Below are 20,000 nucleotides of genomic sequence, written 5' to 3'. Positions count from 1 at the left end.
GGGAGGGAGGGAGGGAGGGAGGGAGGGAGGGAGGGAGAGAGAGAGGAGGGAGGGAGGGAGGGAGGGAGGGAGGGAGGGAGGGAGGGAGGGAGGGAGGGAGGGAGGGAGGGAGGGAGGGAGGGAGGGAGGGAGGGAGGGAGGGAGGGAGGGAGGGAGAGATATGGTTAACCAGCTGTTATAGTGGACTGTGGGAGAGAGGGATATGGTTAACCAGCTGTTATAGTGGACTATGGGAGAGAGGGATATGGTTAACCAGCTGTTATAGTGGACTATGGGAGAGAGGGATATGGTTAACCAGCTGTTATAGTGGACTATGGGAGGGAGGGATATGGTTAACCAGCTGTTATAGTGGACTATGGGAGAGAGGGATATGGTTAACCAGCTGTTATAGTGGACTATGGGAGGGAGGGATATGGTTAACCAGCTGTTATAGTGGACTATGGGAGAGAGGGATATGGTTAACCAGCTGTTATAGTGGACTATGGGAGAGAGGGATATGGTTAACCAGCTGTTATAGTGGACTATGGGAGAGAGGGATATGGTTAACCAGCTGTTATAGTGGACTATGGGAGAGAGGGATATGGTTAACCAGCTGTTATAGTGGACTATGGGAGGGAGGGATATGGTTAACCAGCTGTTATAGTGGACTATGGGAGGGAGGGATATGGTTAACCAGCTGTTATAGTGGACTATGGGAGAGAGGGATATGGTTAACCAGCTGTTATAGTGGACTATGGGAGGGAGGGATATGGTTAACCAGCTGTTATAGTGGACTATGGGAGAGAGGGATATGGTTAACCAGCTGTTATAGTGGACTATGGGAGAGAGGGATATGGTTAACCAGCTGTTATAGTGGACTATGGGAGAGAGGGATATGGTTAACCAGCTGTTATAGTGGACTATGGGAGAGAGGGATATGGTTAACCAGCTGTTATAGTGGACTATGGGAGGGAGGGATATGGTTAACCAGCTGTTATAGTGGACTATGGGAGAGAGGGATATGGTTAACCAGCTGTTATAGTGGACTGTGGGAGGGAGGGATATGGTTAACCAGCTGTTATAGTGGACTATGGGAGAGAGGGATATGGTTAACCAGCTGTTATAGTGGACTATGGGAGAGAGGGATATGGTTAACCAGCTGTTATAGTGGACTATGGGAGGGAGGGATATGGTTAACCAGCTGTTATAGTGGACTATGGGAGGGAGGGATATGGTTAACCAGCTGTTATAGTGGACTATGGGAGAGAGGGATATGGTTAACCAGCTGTTATAGTGGACTATGGGAGAGAGGGATATGGTTAACCAGCTGTTATAGTGGACTATGGGAGGGAGGGATATGGTTAACCAGCTGTTATAGTGGACTATGGGAGGGAGGGATATGGTTAACCAGCTGTTATAGTGGACTATGGGAGGGAGGGATATGGTTAACCAGCTGTTATAGTGGACTATGGGAGAGAGGGATATGGTTAACCAGCTGTTATAGTGGACTATGGGAGAGAGGGATATGGTTAACCAGCTGTTATAGTGGACTATGGGAGGGAGGGATATGGTTAACCAGCTGTTATAGTGGACTATGGGAGGGAGGGATATGGTTAACCAGCTGTTATAGTGGACTATGGGAGGGAGGGATATGGTTAACCAGCTGTTATAGTGGACTATGGGAGGGAGGGATATGGTTAACCAGCTGTTATAGTGGACTATGGGAGAGAGGGATATGGTTAACCAGCTGTTATAGTGGACTATGGGAGGGAGGGATATGGTTAACCAGCTGTTATAGTGGACTATGGGAGGGAGGGATATGGTTAACCAGCTGTTATAGTGGACTATGGGAGAGAGGGATATGGTTAACCAGCTGTTATAGTGGACTATGGGAGGGAGGGATATGGTTAACCAGCTGTTATAGTGGACTATGGGAGAGAGGGATATGGTTAACCAGCTGTTATAGTGGACTATGGGAGAGAGGGATATGGTTAACCAGCTGTTATAGTGGACTATGGGAGGGAGGGATATGGTTAACCAGCTGTTATAGTGGACTATGGGAGAGAGGGATATGGTTAACCAGCTGTTATAGTGGACTATGGGAGGGAGGGATATGGTTAACCAGCTGTTATAGTGGACTATGGGAGGGAGGGATATGGTTAACCAGCTGTTATAGTGGACTATGGGAGGGAGGGATATGGTTAACCAGCTGTTATAGTGGACTATGGGAGGGAGGGATATGGTTAACCAGCTGTTATAGTGGACTATGGGAGAGAGGGATATGGTTAACCAGCTGTTATAGTGGACTATGGGAGAGAGGGATATGGTTAACCAGCTGTTATAGTGGACTATGGGAGGGAGGGATATGGTTAACCAGCTGTTATAGTGGACTATGGGAGAGAGGGATATGGTTAACCAGCTGTTATAGTGGACTATGGGAGGGAGGGATATGGTTAACCAGCTGTTATAGTGGACTATGGGAGAGAGGGATATGGTTAACCAGCTGTTATAGTGGACTATGGGAGAGAGGGATATGGTTAACCAGCTGTTATAGTGGACTATGGGAGGGAGGGATATGGTTAACCAGCTGTTATAGTGGACTATGGGAGGGAGGGATATGGTTAACCAGCTGTTATAGTGGACTATGGGAGGGAGGGATATGGTTAACCAGCTGTTATAGTGGACTATGGGAGGGAGGGATATGGTTAACCAGCTGTTATAGTGGACTATGGGAGAGAGGGATATGGTTAACCAGCTGTTATAGTGGACTATGGGAGAGAGGGATATGGTTAACCAGCTGTTATAGTGGACTATGGGAGAGAGGGATATGGTTAACCAGCTGTTATAGTGGACTATGGGAGAGAGGGATATGGTTAACCAGCTGTTATAGTGGACTATGGGAGAGAGGGATATGGTTAACCAGCTGTTATAGTGGACTATGGGAGAGAGGGATATGGTTAACCAGCTGTTATAGTGGACTATGGGAGAGAGGGATATGGTTAACCAGCTGTTATAGTGGACTATGGGAGGGAGGGATATGGTTAACCAGCTGTTATAGTGGACTATGGGAGAGAGGGATATGGTTAACCAGCTGTTATAGTGGACTATGGGAGGGAGGGATATGGTTAACCAGCTGTTATAGTGGACTATGGGAGAGAGGGATATGGTTAACCAGCTGTTATAGTGGACTATGGGAGAGAGGGATATGGTTAACCAGCTGTTATAGTGGACTATGGGAGGGAGGGATATGGTTAACCAGCTGTTATAGTGGACTATGGGAGAGAGGGATATGGTTAACCAGCTGTTATAGTGGACTATGGGAGAGAGGGATATGGTTAACCAGCTGTTATAGTGGACTATGGGAGGGAGGGATATGGTTAACCAGCTGTTATAGTGGACTATGGGAGAGAGGGATATGGTTAACCAGCTGTTATAGTGGACTATGGGAGGGAGGGATATGGTTAACCAGCTGTTATAGTGGACTATGGGAGGGAGGGATATGGTTAACCAGCTGTTATAGTGGACTATGGGAGGGAGGGATATGGTTAACCAGCTGTTATAGTGGACTATGGGAGAGAGGGATATGGTTAACCAGCTGTTATAGTGGACTATGGGAGGGAGGGATATGGTTAACCAGCTGTTATAGTGGACTATGGGAGAGAGGGATATGGTTAACCAGCTGTTATAGTGGACTATGGGAGAGAGGGATATGGTTAACCAGCTGTTATAGTGGACTATGGGAGAGAGGGATATGGTTAACCAGCTGTTATAGTGGACTATGGGAGGGAGGGATATGGTTAACCAGCTGTTATAGTGGACTATGGGAGGGAGGGATATGGTTAACCAGCTGTTATAGTGGACTATGGGAGAGAGGGATATGGTTAACCAGCTGTTATAGTGGACTATGGGAGGGAGGGATATGGTTAACCAGCTGTTATAGTGGACTATGGGAGGGAGGGATATGGTTAACCAGCTGTTATAGTGGACTATGGGAGAGAGGGATATGGTTAACCAGCTGTTATAGTGGACTATGGGAGAGAGGGATATGGTTAACCAGCTGTTATAGTGGACTATGGGAGGGAGGGATATGGTTAACCAGCTGTTATAGTGGACTATGGGAGGGAGGGATATGGTTAACCAGCTGTTATAGTGGACTATGGGAGGGAGGGATATGGTTAACCAGCTGTTATAGTGGACTATGGGAGAGAGGGATATGGTTAACCAGCTGTTATAGTGGACTATGGGAGAGAGGGATATGGTTAACCAGCTGTTATAGTGGACTATGGGAGAGAGGGATATGGTTAACCAGCTGTTATAGTGGACTATGGGAGAGAGGGATATGGTTAACCAGCTGTTATAGTGGACTATGGGAGGGAGGGATATGGTTAACCAGCTGTTATAGTGGACTATGGGAGAGAGGGATATGGTTAACCAGCTGTTATAGTGGACTATGGGAGAGAGGGATATGGTTAACCAGCTGTTATAGTGGACTATGGGAGAGAGGGATATGGTTAACCAGCTGTTATAGTGGACTATGGGAGGGAGGGATATGGTTAACCAGCTGTTATAGTGGACTATGGGAGGGAGGGATATGGTTAACCAGCTGTTATAGTGGACTATGGGAGGGAGGGATATGGTTAACCAGCTGTTATAGTGGACTATGGGAGAGAGGGATATGGTTAACCAGCTGTTATAGTGGACTATGGGAGAGAGGGATATGGTTAACCAGCTGTTATAGTGGACTATGGGAGGGAGGGATATGGTTAACCAGCTGTTATAGTGGACTATGGGAGGGAGGGATATGGTTAACCAGCTGTTATAGTGGACTATGGGAGGGAGGGATATGGTTAACCAGCTGTTATAGTGGACTATGGGAGGGAGGGATATGGTTAACCAGCTGTTATAGTGGACTATGGGAGGGAGGGATATGGTTAACCAGCTGTTATAGTGGACTATGGGAGGGAGGGATATGGTTAACCAGCTGTTATAGTGGACTATGGGAGAGAGGGATATGGTTAACCAGCTGTTATAGTGGACTATGGGAGAGAGGGATATGGTTAACCAGCTGTTATAGTGGACTATGGGAGGGAGGGATATGGTTAACCAGCTGTTATAGTGGACTATGGGAGAGAGGGATATGGTTAACCAGCTGTTATAGTGGACTATGGGAGAGAGGGATATGGTTAACCAGCTGTTATAGTGGACTATGGGAGAGAGGGATATGGTTAACCAGCTGTTATAGTGGACTATGGGAGGGAGGGATATGGTTAACCAGCTGTTATAGTGGACTATGGGAGGGAGGGATATGGTTAACCAGCTGTTATAGTGGACTATGGGAGGGAGGGATATGGTTAACCAGCTGTTATAGTGGACTATGGGAGAGAGGGATATGGTTAACCAGCTGTTATAGTGGACTATGGGAGAGAGGGATATGGTTAACCAGCTGTTATAGTGGACTATGGGAGGGAGGGATATGGTTAACCAGCTGTTATAGTGGACTATGGGAGGGAGGGATATGGTTAACCAGCTGTTATAGTGGACTATGGGAGGGAGGGATATGGTTAACCAGCTGTTATAGTGGACTATGGGAGAGAGGGATATGGTTAACCAGCTGTTATAGTGGACTATGGGAGGGAGGGATATGGTTAACCAGCTGTTATAGTGGACTATGGGAGGGAGGGATATGGTTAACCAGCTGTTATAGTGGACTATGGGAGGGAGGGATATGGTTAACCAGCTGTTATAGTGGACTATGGGAGAGAGGGATATGGTTAACCAGCTGTTATAGTGGACTATGGGAGGGAGGGATATGGTTAACCAGCTGTTATAGTGGACTATGGGAGGGAGGGATATGGTTAACCAGCTGTTATAGTGGACTATGGGAGGGAGGGATATGGTTAACCAGCTGTTATAGTGGACTATGGGAGAGAGGGATATGGTTAACCAGCTGTTATAGTGGACTATGGGAGGGAGGGATATGGTTAACCAGCTGTTATAGTGGACTATGGGAGGGAGGGATATGGTTAACCAGCTGTTATAGTGGACTATGGGAGGGAGGGATATGGTTAACCAGCTGTTATAGTGGACTATGGGAGAGAGGGATATGGTTAACCAGCTGTTATAGTGGACTATGGGAGGGAGGGATATGGTTAACCAGCTGTTATAGTGGACTATGGGAGGGAGGGATATGGTTAACCAGCTGTTATAGTGGACTATGGGAGAGAGGGATATGGTTAACCAGCTGTTATAGTGGACTATGGGAGGGAGGGATATGGTTAACCAGCTGTTATAGTGGACTATGGGAGGGAGGGATATGGTTAACCAGCTGTTATAGTGGACTATGGGAGAGAGGGATATGGTTAACCAGCTGTTATAGTGGACTATGGGAGAGAGGGATATGGTTAACCAGCTGTTATAGTGGACTATGGGAGAGAGGGATATGGTTAACCAGCTGTTATAGTGGACTATGGGAGGGAGGGATATGGTTAACCAGCTGTTATAGTGGACTATGGGAGGGAGGGATATGGTTAACCAGCTGTTATAGTGGACTATGGGAGAGAGGGATATGGTTAACCAGCTGTTATAGTGGACTATGGGAGGGAGGGATATGGTTAACCAGCTGTTATAGTGGACTATGGGAGGGAGGGATATGGTTAACCAGCTGTTATAGTGGACTATGGGAGAGAGGGATATGGTTAACCAGCTGTTATAGTGGACTATGGGAGGGAGGGATATGGTTAACCAGCTGTTATAGTGGACTATGGGAGAGAGGGATATGGTTAACCAGCTGTTATAGTGGACTATGGGAGGGAGGGATATGGTTAACCAGCTGTTATAGTGGACTATGGGAGAGAGGGATATGGTTAACCAGCTGTTATAGTGGACTATGGGAGAGAGGGATATGGTTAACCAGCTGTTATAGTGGACTATGGGAGAGAGGGATATGGTTAACCAGCTGTTATAGTGGACTATGGGAGAGAGGGATATGGTTAACCAGCTGTTATAGTGGACTATGGGAGGGAGGGATATGGTTAACCAGCTGTTATAGTGGACTATGGGAGGGAGGGATATGGTTAACCAGCTGTTATAGTGGACTATGGGAGGGAGGGATATGGTTAACCAGCTGTTATAGTGGACTATGGGAGAGAGGGATATGGTTAACCAGCTGTTATAGTGGACTATGGGAGAGAGGGATATGGTTAACCAGCTGTTATAGTGGACTATGGGAGAGAGGGATATGGTTAACCAGCTGTTATAGTGGACTATGGGAGAGAGGGATATGGTTAACCAGCTGTTATAGTGGACTATGGGAGAGAGGGATATGGTTAACCAGCTGTTATAGTGGACTATGGGAGAGAGGGATATGGTTAACCAGCTGTTATAGTGGACTATGGGAGAGAGGGATATGGTTAACCAGCTGTTATAGTGGACTATGGGAGAGAGGGATATGGTTAACCAGCTGTTATAGTGGACTATGGGAGAGAGGGATATGGTTAACCAGCTGTTATAGTGGACTATGGGAGGGAGGGATATGGTTAACCAGCTGTTATAGTGGACTATGGGAGAGAGGGATATGGTTAACCAGCTGTTATAGTGGACTATGGGAGGGAGGGATATGGTTAACCAGCTGTTATAGTGGACTATGGGAGAGAGGGATATGGTTAACCAGCTGTTATAGTGGACTATGGGAGGGAGGGATATGGTTAACCAGCTGTTATAGTGGACTATGGGAGAGAGGGATATGGTTAACCAGCTGTTATAGTGGACTATGGGAGAGAGGGATATGGTTAACCAGCTGTTATAGTGGACTATGGGAGAGAGGGATATGGTTAACCAGCTGTTATAGTGGACTATGGGAGGGAGGGATATGGTTAACCAGCTGTTATAGTGGACTATGGGAGAGAGGGATATGGTTAACCAGCTGTTATAGTGGACTATGGGAGGGAGGGATATGGTTAACCAGCTGTTATAGTGGACTATGGGAGGGAGGGATATGGTTAACCAGCTGTTATAGTGGACTATGGGAGAGAGGGATATGGTTAACCAGCTGTTATAGTGGACTATGGGAGAGAGGGATATGGTTAACCAGCTGTTATAGTGGACTATGGGAGAGAGGGATATGGTTAACCAGCTGTTATAGTGGACTATGGGAGGGAGGGATATGGTTAACCAGCTGTTATAGTGGACTATGGGAGAGAGGGATATGGTTAACCAGCTGTTATAGTGGACTATGGGAGAGAGGGATATGGTTAACCAGCTGTTATAGTGGACTATGGGAGGGAGGGATATGGTTAACCAGCTGTTATAGTGGACTATGGGAGAGAGGGATATGGTTAACCAGCTGTTATAGTGGACTATGGGAGGGAGGGATATGGTTAACCAGCTGTTATAGTGGACTATGGGAGAGAGGGATATGGTTAACCAGCTGTTATAGTGGACTATGGGAGAGAGGGATATGGTTAACCAGCTGTTATAGTGGACTATGGGAGAGAGGGATATGGTTAACCAGCTGTTATAGTGGACTATGGGAGAGAGGGATATGGTTAACCAGCTGTTATAGTGGACTATGGGAGAGAGGGATATGGTTAACCAGCTGTTATAGTGGACTATGGGAGAGAGGGATATGGTTAACCAGCTGTTATAGTGGACTATGGGAGAGAGGGATATGGTTAACCAGCTGTTATAGTGGACTATGGGAGGGAGGGATATGGTTAACCAGCTGTTATAGTGGACTATGGGAGGGAGGGATATGGTTAACCAGCTGTTATAGTGGACTATGGGAGGGAGGGATATGGTTAACCAGCTGTTATAGTGGACTATGGGAGGGAGGGATATGGTTAACCAGCTGTTATAGTGGACTATGGGAGGGAGGGATATGGTTAACCAGCTGTTATAGTGGACTATGGGAGAGAGGGATATGGTTAACCAGCTGTTATAGTGGACTATGGGAGGGAGGGATATGGTTAACCAGCTGTTATAGTGGACTATGGGAGAGAGGGATATGGTTAACCAGCTGTTATAGTGGACTATGGGAGAGAGGGATATGGTTAACCAGCTGTTATAGTGGACTATGGGAGAGAGGGATATGGTTAACCAGCTGTTATAGTGGACTATGGGAGGGAGGGATATGGTTAACCAGCTGTTATAGTGGACTATGGGAGGGAGGGATATGGTTAACCAGCTGTTATAGTGGACTATGGGAGAGAGGGATATGGTTAACCAGCTGTTATAGTGGACTATGGGAGGGAGGGATATGGTTAACCAGCTGTTATAGTGGACTATGGGAGGGAGGGATATGGTTAACCAGCTGTTATAGTGGACTATGGGAGGGAGGGATATGGTTAACCAGCTGTTATAGTGGACTATGGGAGGGAGGGATATGGTTAACCAGCTGTTATAGTGGACTATGGGAGAGAGGGATATGGTTAACCAGCTGTTATAGTGGACTATGGGAGGGAGGGATATGGTTAACCAGCTGTTATAGTGGACTATGGGAGAGAGGGATATGGTTAACCAGCTGTTATAGTGGACTATGGGAGGGAGGGATATGGTTAACCAGCTGTTATAGTGGACTATGGGAGGGAGGGATATGGTTAACCAGCTGTTATAGTGGACTGTGGGAGAGAGGGATATGGTTAACCAGCTGTTATAGTGGACTATGGGAGGGAGGGATATGGTTAACCAGCTGTTATAGTGGACTATGGGAGGGAGGGATATGGTTAACCAGCTGTTATAGTGGACTATGGGAGGGAGGGATATGGTTAACCAGCTGTTATAGTGGACTATGGGAGGGAGGGATATGGTTAACCAGCTGTTATAGTGGACTATGGGAGGGAGGGATATGGTTAACCAGCTGTTATAGTGGACTATGGGAGGGAGGGATATGGTTAACCAGCTGTTATAGTGGACTATGGGAGGGAGGGATATGGTTAACCAGCTGTTATAGTGGACTATGGGAGAGAGGGATATGGTTAACCAGCTGTTATAGTGGACTATGGGAGAGAGGGATATGGTTAACCAGCTGTTATAGTGGACTATGGGAGGGAGGGATATGGTTAACCAGCTGTTATAGTGGACTATGGGAGGGAGGGATATGGTTAACCAGCTGTTATAGTGGACTATGGGAGGGAGGGATATGGTTAACCAGCTGTTATAGTGGACTATGGGAGGGAGGGATATGGTTAACCAGCTGTTATAGTGGACTATGGGAGGGAGGGATATGGTTAACCAGCTGTTATAGTGGACTATGGGAGGGAGGGATATGGTTAACCAGCTGTTATAGTGGACTATGGGAGGGAGGGATATGGTTAACCAGCTGTTATAGTGGACTATGGGAGGGAGGGATATGGTTAACCAGCTGTTATAGTGGACTATGGGAGGGAGGGATATGGTTAACCAGCTGTTATAGTGGACTATGGGAGAGAGGGATATGGTTAACCAGCTGTTATAGTGGACTATGGGAGGGAGGGATATGGTTAACCAGCTGTTATAGTGGACTATGGGAGAGAGGGATATGGTTAACCAGCTGTTATAGTGGACTATGGGAGAGAGGGATATGGTTAACCAGCTGTTATAGTGGACTATGGGAGAGAGGGATATGGTTAACCAGCTGTTATAGTGGACTATGGGAGAGAGGGATATGGTTAACCAGCTGTTATAGTGGACTATGGGAGGGAGGGATATGGTTAACCAGCTGTTATAGTGGACTATGGGAGAGAGGGATATGGTTAACCAGCTGTTATAGTGGACTATGGGAGAGAGGGATATGGTTAACCAGCTGTTATAGTGGACTATGGGAGGGAGGGATATGGTTAACCAGCTGTTATAGTGGACTATGGGAGGGAGGGATATGGTTAACCAGCTGTTATAGTGGACTATGGGAGAGAGGGATATGGTTAACCAGCTGTTATAGTGGACTATGGGAGGGAGGGATATGGTTAACCAGCTGTTATAGTGGACTATGGGAGAGAGGGATATGGTTAACCAGCTGTTATAGTGGACTATGGGAGAGAGGGATATGGTTAACCAGCTGTTATAGTGGACTATGGGAGAGAGGGATATGGTTAACCAGCTGTTATAGTGGACTATGGGAGAGAGGGATATGGTTAACCAGCTGTTATAGTGGACTATGGGAGAGAGGGATATGGTTAACCAGCTGTTATAGTGGACTATGGGAGGGAGGGATATGGTTAACCAGCTGTTATAGTGGACTATGGGAGAGAGGGATATGGTTAACCAGCTGTTATAGTGGACTATGGGAGAGAGGGATATGGTTAACCAGCTGTTATAGTGGACTATGGGAGGGAGGGATATGGTTAACCAGCTGTTATAGTGGACTATGGGAGGGAGGGATATGGTTAACCAGCTGTTATAGTGGACTATGGGAGAGAGGGATATGGTTAACCAGCTGTTATAGTGGACTATGGGAGGGAGGGATATGGTTAACCAGCTGTTATAGTGGACTATGGGAGGGAGGGATATGGTTAACCAGCTGTTATAGTGGACTATGGGAGAGAGGGATATGGTTAACCAGCTGTTATAGTGGACTATGGGAGAGAGGGATATGGTTAACCAGCTGTTATAGTGGACTATGGGAGAGAGGGATATGGTTAACCAGCTGTTATAGTGGACTATGGGAGAGAGGGATATGGTTAACCAGCTGTTATAGTGGACTATGGGAGAGAGGGATATGGTTAACCAGCTGTTATAGTGGACTATGGGAGGGAGGGATATGGTTAACCAGCTGTTATAGTGGACTATGGGAGGGAGGGATATGGTTAACCAGCTGTTATAGTGGACTATGGGAGGGAGGGATATGGTTAACCAGCTGTTATAGTGGACTATGGGAGAGAGGGATATGGTTAACCAGCTGTTATAGTGGACTGTGGGAGAGAGGGATATGGTTAACCAGCTGTTATAGTGGACTATGGGAGGGAGGGATATGGTTAACCAGCTGTTATAGTGGACTATGGGAGGGAGGGATATGGTTAACCAGCTGTTATAGTGGACTATGGGAGGGGAGGGATATGGTTAACCAGCTGTTATAGTGGACTATGGGAGGGAGGGATATGGTTAACCAGCTGTTATAGTGGACTATGGGAGAGAGGGATATGGTTAACCAGCTGTTATAGTGGACTATGGGAGAGAGGGATATGGTTAACCAGCTGTTATAGTGGACTATGGGAGAGAGGGATATGGTTAACCAGCTGTTATAGTGGACTATGGGAGAGAGGGATATGGTTAACCAGCTGTTATAGTGGACTATGGGAGGGAGGGATATGGTTAACCAGCTGTTATAGTGGACTATGGGAGGGAGGGATATGGTTAACCAGCTGTTATAGTGGACTATGGGAGGGAGGGATATGGTTAACCAGCTGTTATAGTGGACTATGGGAGAGAGGGATATGGTTAACCAGCTGTTATAGTGGACTATGGGAGGGAGGGATATGGTTAACCAGCTGTTATAGTGGACTATGGGAGGGAGGGATATGGTTAACCAGCTGTTATAGTGGACTATGGGAGGGAGGGATATGGTTAACCAGCTGTTATAGTGGACTATGGGAGAGAGGGATATGGTTAACCAGCTGTTATAGTGGACTATGGGAGGGAGGGATATGGTTAACCAGCTGTTATAGTGGACTATGGGAGAGAGGGATATGGTTAACCAGCTGTTATAGTGGACTATGGGAGAGAGGGATATGGTTAACCAGCTGTTATAGTGGACTATGGGAGAGAGGGATATGGTTAACCAGCTGTTATAGTGGACTATGGGAGAGAGGGATATGGTTAACCAGCTGTTATAGTGGACTATGGGAGGGAGGGATATGGTTAACCAGCTGTTATAGTGGACTATGGGAGAGAGGGATATGGTTAACCAGCTGTTATAGTGGACTATGGGAGGGAGGGATATGGTTAACCAGCTGTTATAGTGGACTATGGGAGAGAGGGATATGGTTAACCAGCTGTTATAGTGGACTATGGGAGGGAGGGATATGGTTAACCAGCTGTTATAGTGGACTATGGGAGGGAGGGATATGGTTAACCAGCTGTTATAGTGGACTATGGGAGGGAGGGATATGGTTAACCAGCTGTTATAGTGGACTATGGGAGAGAGGGATATGGTTAACCAGCTGTTATAGTGGACTATGGGAGGGAGGGATATGGTTAACCAGCTGTTATAGTGGACTATGGGAGGGAGGGATATGGTTAACCAGCTGTTATAGTGGACTATGGGAGGGAGGGATATGGTTAACCAGCTGTTATAGTGGACTATGGGAGGGAGGGATATGGTTAACCAGCTGTTATAGTGGACTATGGGAGAGAGGGATATGGTTAACCAGCTGTTATAGTGGACTATGGGAGAGAGGGATATGGTTAACCAGCTGTTATAGTGGACTATGGGAGGGAGGGATATGGTTAACCAGCTGTTATAGTGGACTATGGGAGGGAGGGATATGGTTAACCAGCTGTTATAGTGGACTATGGGAGAGAGGGATATGGTTAACCAGCTGTTATAGTGGACTATGGGAGGGAGGGATATGGTTAACCAGCTGTTATAGTGGACTATGGGAGGGAGGGATATGGTTAACCAGCTGTTATAGTGGACTATGGGAGAGAGGGATATGGTTAACCAGCTGTTATAGTGGACTATGGGAGGGAGGGATATGGTTAACCAGCTGTTATAGTGGACTATGGGAGGGAGGGATATGGTTAACCAGCTGTTATAGTGGACTATGGGAGGGAGGGATATGGTTAACCAGCTGTTATAGTGGACTATGGGAGGGAGGGATATGGTTAACCAGCTGTTATAGTGGACTATGGGAGGGAGGGATATGGTTAACCAGCTGTTATAGTGGACTATGGGAGGGAGGGATATGGTTAACCAGCTGTTATAGTGGACTATGGGAGGGAGGGATATGGTTAACCAGCTGTTATAGTGGACTATGGGAGAGAGGGATATGGTTAACCAGCTGTTATAGTGGACTATGGGAGGGAGGGATATGGTTAACCAGCTGTTATAGTGGACTATGGGAGAGAGGGATATGGTTAACCAGCTGTTATAGTGGACTATGGGAGAGAGGGATATGGTTAACCAGCTGTTATAGTGGACTATGGGAGAGAGGGATATGGTTAACCAGCTGTTATAGTGGACTATGGGAGAGAGGGATATGGTTAACCAGCTGTTATAGTGGACTATGGGAGAGAGGGATATGGTTAACCAGCTGTTATAGTGGACTATGGGAGGGAGGGATATGGTTAACCAGCTGTTATAGTGGACTATGGGAGAGAGGGATATGGTTAACCAGCTGTTATAGTGGACTATGGGAGAGAGGGATATGGTTAACCAGCTGTTATAGTGGACTATGGGAGGGAGGGATATGGTTAACCAGCTGTTATAGTGGACTATGGGAGGGAGGGATATGGTTAACCAGCTGTTATAGTGGACTATGGGAGGGAGGGATATGGTTAACCAGCTGTTATAGTGGACTATGGGAGGGAGGGATATGGTTAACCAGCTGTTATAGTGGACTATGGGAGGGAGGGATATGGTTAACCAGCTGTTATAGTGGACTATGGGAGAGAGGGATATGGTTAACCAGCTGTTATAGTGGACTATGGGAGAGAGGGATATGGTTAACCAGCTGTTATAGTGGACTATGGGAGAGAGGGATATGGTTAACCAGCTGTTATAGTGGACTATGGGAGAGAGGGATATGGTTAACCAGCTGTTATAGTGGACTATGGGAGAGAGGGATATGGTTAACCAGCTGTTATAGTGGACTATGGGAGAGAGGGATATGGTTAACCAGCTGTTATAGTGGACTATGGGAGAGAGGGATATGGTTAACCAGCTGTTATAGTGGACTATGGGAGGGAGGGATATGGTTAACCAGCTGTTATAGTGGACTATGGGAGAGAGGGATATGGTTAACCAGCTGTTATAGTGGACTATGGGAGGGAGGGATATGGTTAACCAGCTGTTATAGTGGACTATGGGAGGGAGGGATATGGTTAACCAGCTGTTATAGTGGACTATGGGAGAGAGGGATATGGTTAACCAGCTGTTATAGTGGACTATGGGAGAGAGGGATATGGTTAACCAGCTGTTATAGTGGACTATGGGAGGGAGGGATATGGTTAACCAGCTGTTATAGTGGACTATGGGAGAGAGGGATATGGTTAACCAGCTGTTATAGTGGACTATGGGAGGGAGGGATATGGTTAACCAGCTGTTATAGTGGACTATGGGAGGGAGGGATATGGTTAACCAGCTGTTATAGTGGACTATGGGAGAGAGGGATATGGTTAACCAGCTGTTATAGTGGACTATGGGAGGGAGGGATATGGTTAACCAGCTGTTATAGTGGACTATGGGAGAGAGGGATATGGTTAACCAGCTGTTATAGTGGACTATGGGAGAGAGGGATATGGTTAACCAGCTGTTATAGTGGACTATGGGAGGGAGGGATATGGTTAACCAGCTGTTATAGTGGACTATGGGAGAGAGGGATATGGTTAACCAGCTGTTATAGTGGACTATGGGAGAGAGGGATATGGTTAACCAGCTGTTATAGTGGACTATGGGAGAGAGGGATATGGTTAACCAGCTGTTATAGTGGACTATGGGAGGGAGGGATATGGTTAACCAGCTGTTATAGTGGACTATGGGAGAGAGGGATATGGTTAACCAGCTGTTATAGTGGACTATGGGAGGGAGGGATATGGTTAACCAGCTGTTATAGTGGACTATGGGAGAGAGGGATATGGTTAACCAGCTGTTATAGTGGACTATGGGAGGGAGGGATATGGTTAACCAGCTGTTATAGTGGACTATGGGAGGGAGGGATATGGTTAACCAGCTGTTATAGTGGACTATGGGAGAGAGGGATATGGTTAACCAGCTGTTATAGTGGACTATGGGAGGGAGGGATATGGTTAACCAGCTGTTATAGTGGACTATGGGAGGGAGGGGATATGGTTAACCAGCTGTTATAGTGGACTATGGGAGAGAGGGATATGGTTAACCAGCTGTTATAGTGGACTATGGGAGAGAGGGATATGGTTAACCAGCTGTTATAGTGGACTATGGGAGAGAGGGATATGGTTAACCAGCTGTTATAGTGGACTATGGGAGAGAGGGATATGGTTAACCAGCTGTTATAGTGGACTATGGGAGAGAGGGATATGGTTAACCAGCTGTTATAGTGGACTATGGGAGGGAGGGATATGGTTAACCAGCTGTTATAGTGGACTATGGGAGAGAGGGATATGGTTAACCAGCTGTTATAGTGGACTATGGGAGGGAGGGATATGGTTAACCAGCTGTTATAGTGGACTATGGGAGGGAGGGATATGGTTAACCAGCTGTTATAGTGGACTATGGGAGAGAGGGATATGGTTAACCAGCTGTTATAGTGGACTATGGGAGGGAGGGATATGGTTAACCAGCTGTTATAGTGGACTATGGGAGAGAGGGATATGGTTAACCAGCTGTTATAGTGGACTATGGGAGAGAGGGATATGGTTAACCAGCTGTTATAGTGGACTATGGGAGAGAGGGATATGGTTAACCAGCTGTTATAGTGGACTATGGGAGGGAGGGATATGGTTAACCAGCTGTTATAGTGGACTATGGGAGGAGGGAGGGATATGGTTAACCAGCTGTTATAGTGGACTATGGGAGAGAGGGATATGGTTAACCAGCTGTTATAGTGGACTATGGGAGGGAGGGATATGGTTAACCAGCTGTTATAGTGGACTATGGGAGAGAGGGATATGGTTAACCAGCTGTTATAGTGGACTATGGGAGAGAGGGATATGGTTAACCAGCTGTTATAGTGGACTATGGGAGAGAGGGATATGGTTAACCAGCTGTTATAGTGGACTATGGGAGAGAGGGATATGGTTAACCAGCTGTTATAGTGGACTATGGGAGGGAGGGATATGGTTAACCAGCTGTTATAGTGGACTATGGGAGAGAGGGATATGGTTAACCAGCTGTTATAGTGGACTATGGGAGAGAGGGATATGGTTAACCAGCTGTTATAGTGGACTATGGGAGGGAGGGATATGGTTAACCAGCTGTTATAGTGGACTATGGGAGAGAGGGATATGGTTAACCAGCTGTTATAGTGGACTATGGGAGGGAGAGAGGGATATGGTTAACCAGCTGTTATAGTGGACTATGGGAGAGAGGGATATGGTTAACCAGCTGTTATAGTGGACTATGGGAGAGAGGGATATGGTTAACCAGCTGTTATAGTGGACTATGGGAGGGAGGGATATGGTTAACCAGCTGTTATAGTGGACTATGGGAGAGAGGGATATGGTTAACCAGCTGTTATAGTGGACTATGGGAGAGAGGGATATGGTTAACCAGCTGTTATAGTGGACTATGGGAGGGAGGGATATGGTTAACCAGCTGTTATAGTGGACTATGGGAGGGAGGGATATGGTTAACCAGCTGTTATAGTGGACTATGGGAGGGAGGGATATGGTTAACCAGCTGTTATAGTGGACTATGGGAGGGAGGGATATGGTTAACCAGCTGTTATAGTGGACTATGGGAGAGAGGGATATGGTTAACCAGCTGTTATAGTGGACTATGGGAGAGAGGGATATGGTTAACCAGCTGTTATAGTGGACTATGGGAGGGAGGGATATGGTTAACCAGCTGTTATAGTGGACTATGGGAGGGAGGGATATGGTTAACCAGCTGTTATAGTGGACTATGGGAGGGAGGGATATGGTTAACCAGCTGTTATAGTGGACTATGGGAGGGAGGGATATGGTTAACCAGCTGTTATAGTGGACTATGGGAGAGAGGGATATGGTTAACCAGCTGTTATAGTGGACTATGGGAGGGAGGGATATGGTTAACCAGCTGTTATAGTGGACTATGGGAGGGAGGGATATGGTTAACCAGCTGTTATAGTGGACTATGGGAGGGAGGGATATGGTTAACCAGCTGTTATAGTGGACTATGGGAGGGAGGGATATGGTTAACCAGCTGTTATAGTGGACTATGGGAGGGAGGGATATGGTTAACCAGCTGTTATAGTGGACTATGGGAGGGAGGGATATGGTTAACCAGCTGTTATAGTGGACTATGGGAGGGAGGGATATGGTTAACCAGCTGTTATAGTGGACTATGGGAGGGAGGGATATGGTTAACCAGCTGTTATAGTGGACTATGGGAGGGAGGGATATGGTTAACCAGCTGTTATAGTGGACTATGGGAGGGAGGGATATGGTTAACCAGCTGTTATAGTGGACTATGGGAGGGAGGGATATGGTTAACCAGCTGTTATAGTGGACTATGGGAGAGAGGGATATGGTTAACCAGCTGTTATAGTGGACTATGGGAGGGAGGGATATGGTTAACCAGCTGTTATAGTGGACTATGGGAGGGAGGGATATGGTTAACCAGCTGTTATAGTGGACTATGGGAGAGAGGGATATGGTTAACCAGCTGTTATAGTGGACTATGGGAGAGAGGGATATGGTTAACCAGCTGTTATAGTGGACTATGGGAGAGAGGGATATGGTTAACCAGCTGTTATAGTGGACTATGGGAGAGAGGGATATGGTTAACCAGCTGTTATAGTGGACTATGGGAGAGAGGGATATGGTTAACCAGCTGTTATAGTGGACTATGGGAGAGAGGGATATGGTTAACCAGCTGTTATAGTGGACTATGGGAGGGAGGGATATGGTTAACCAGCTGTTATAGTGGACTATGGGAGGGAGGGATATGGTTAACCAGCTGTTATAGTGGACTATGGGAGGGAGGGATATGGTTAACCAGCTGTTATAGTGGACTATGGGAGAGAGGGATATGGTTAACCAGCTGTTATAGTGGACTATGGGAGAGAGGGATATGGTTAACCAGCTGTTATAGTGGACTATGGGAGGGAGGGATATGGTTAACCAGCTGTTATAGTGGACTATGGGAGAGAGGGATATGGTTAACCAGCTGTTATAGTGGACTGTGGGAGAGAGGGATATGGTTAACCAGCTGTTATAGTGGACTATGGGAGAGAGGGATATGGTTAACCAGCTGTTATAGTGGACTATGGGAGAGAGGGATATGGTTAACCAGCTGTTATAGTGGACTATGGGAGAGAGGGATATGGTTAACCAGCTGTTATAGTGGACTATGGGAGGGAGGGATATGGTTAACCAGCTGTTATAGTGGACTATGGGAGGGAGGGATATGGTTAACCAGCTGTTATAGTGGACTATGGGAGAGAGGGATATGGTTAACCAGCTGTTATAGTGGACTATGGGAGGGAGGGATATGGTTAACCAGCTGTTATAGTGGACTATGGGAGGGAGGGATATGGTTAACCAGCTGTTATAGTGGACTATGGGAGGGAGGGATATGGTTAACCAGCTGTTATAGTGGACTATGGGAGAGAGGGATATGGTTAACCAGCTGTTATAGTGGCTGTGTCTGTTATAGTGGACTATGGGAGCTTCTTAACAGATAGTGAGTATATATTGTAGAGTTTAATATGGTATATTAGTATAATATAGTAAAGTAGTATAATATAGTATAGTAGTATAATATTGTAAAGTAGTATAATATAGTAAAGTAGTATACTATAGTAAAGTAGCACAATATAGTAAAGTAGTATAATATAGTAAAGTAGTATAATATAGTATAGTAGTACAATATAGTATAGTAGTATAATATAGTATAGTAGTATAATATAGTAAAGTAGTATAATATAGTAAAGTAGCACAATATAGTAAAGTAGTATAATATAGTAAAGTAGCATAGTATATTATAATTTGTAAGTCGCTCTGGATAAGAGCGTCTGCTAAATGACTTAAATGTAAATGTAAAATAGCAGTGGAGTATAATTTAGTATAGTAGTATAATATAGTATAGTAGTATAATATAGTAAAGGAGTGTAGTATAGTGCATTATAGTAGTATAGTTTAGTGTATTATAGTAGTATATTATAGTATAGTATAATATATTACAGCGGAGTATTGTTTTGTATAGTATAGTA

At 46.0% G+C, this 20,000-nt stretch overlaps 1 protein-coding gene across 1 annotated transcript in view; it reads left to right on the top strand.

Moving 5' to 3' along the window:
- The window catches only part of LOC106599097 (adhesion G protein-coupled receptor L3), a 300,554-nt gene that overhangs the window by 255,261 nt on the left and 25,293 nt on the right, over positions 1 to 20,000 (top strand).

The sequence above is a fragment of the Salmo salar genome, unplaced genomic scaffold (genome assembly GCF_905237065.1).
Source record: "Salmo salar unplaced genomic scaffold, Ssal_v3.1, whole genome shotgun sequence".
Taxonomy (NCBI): Eukaryota; Metazoa; Chordata; class Actinopteri; order Salmoniformes; family Salmonidae; genus Salmo; species Salmo salar.
This window is presented reverse-complemented; position numbering and strand designations above follow the sequence as displayed.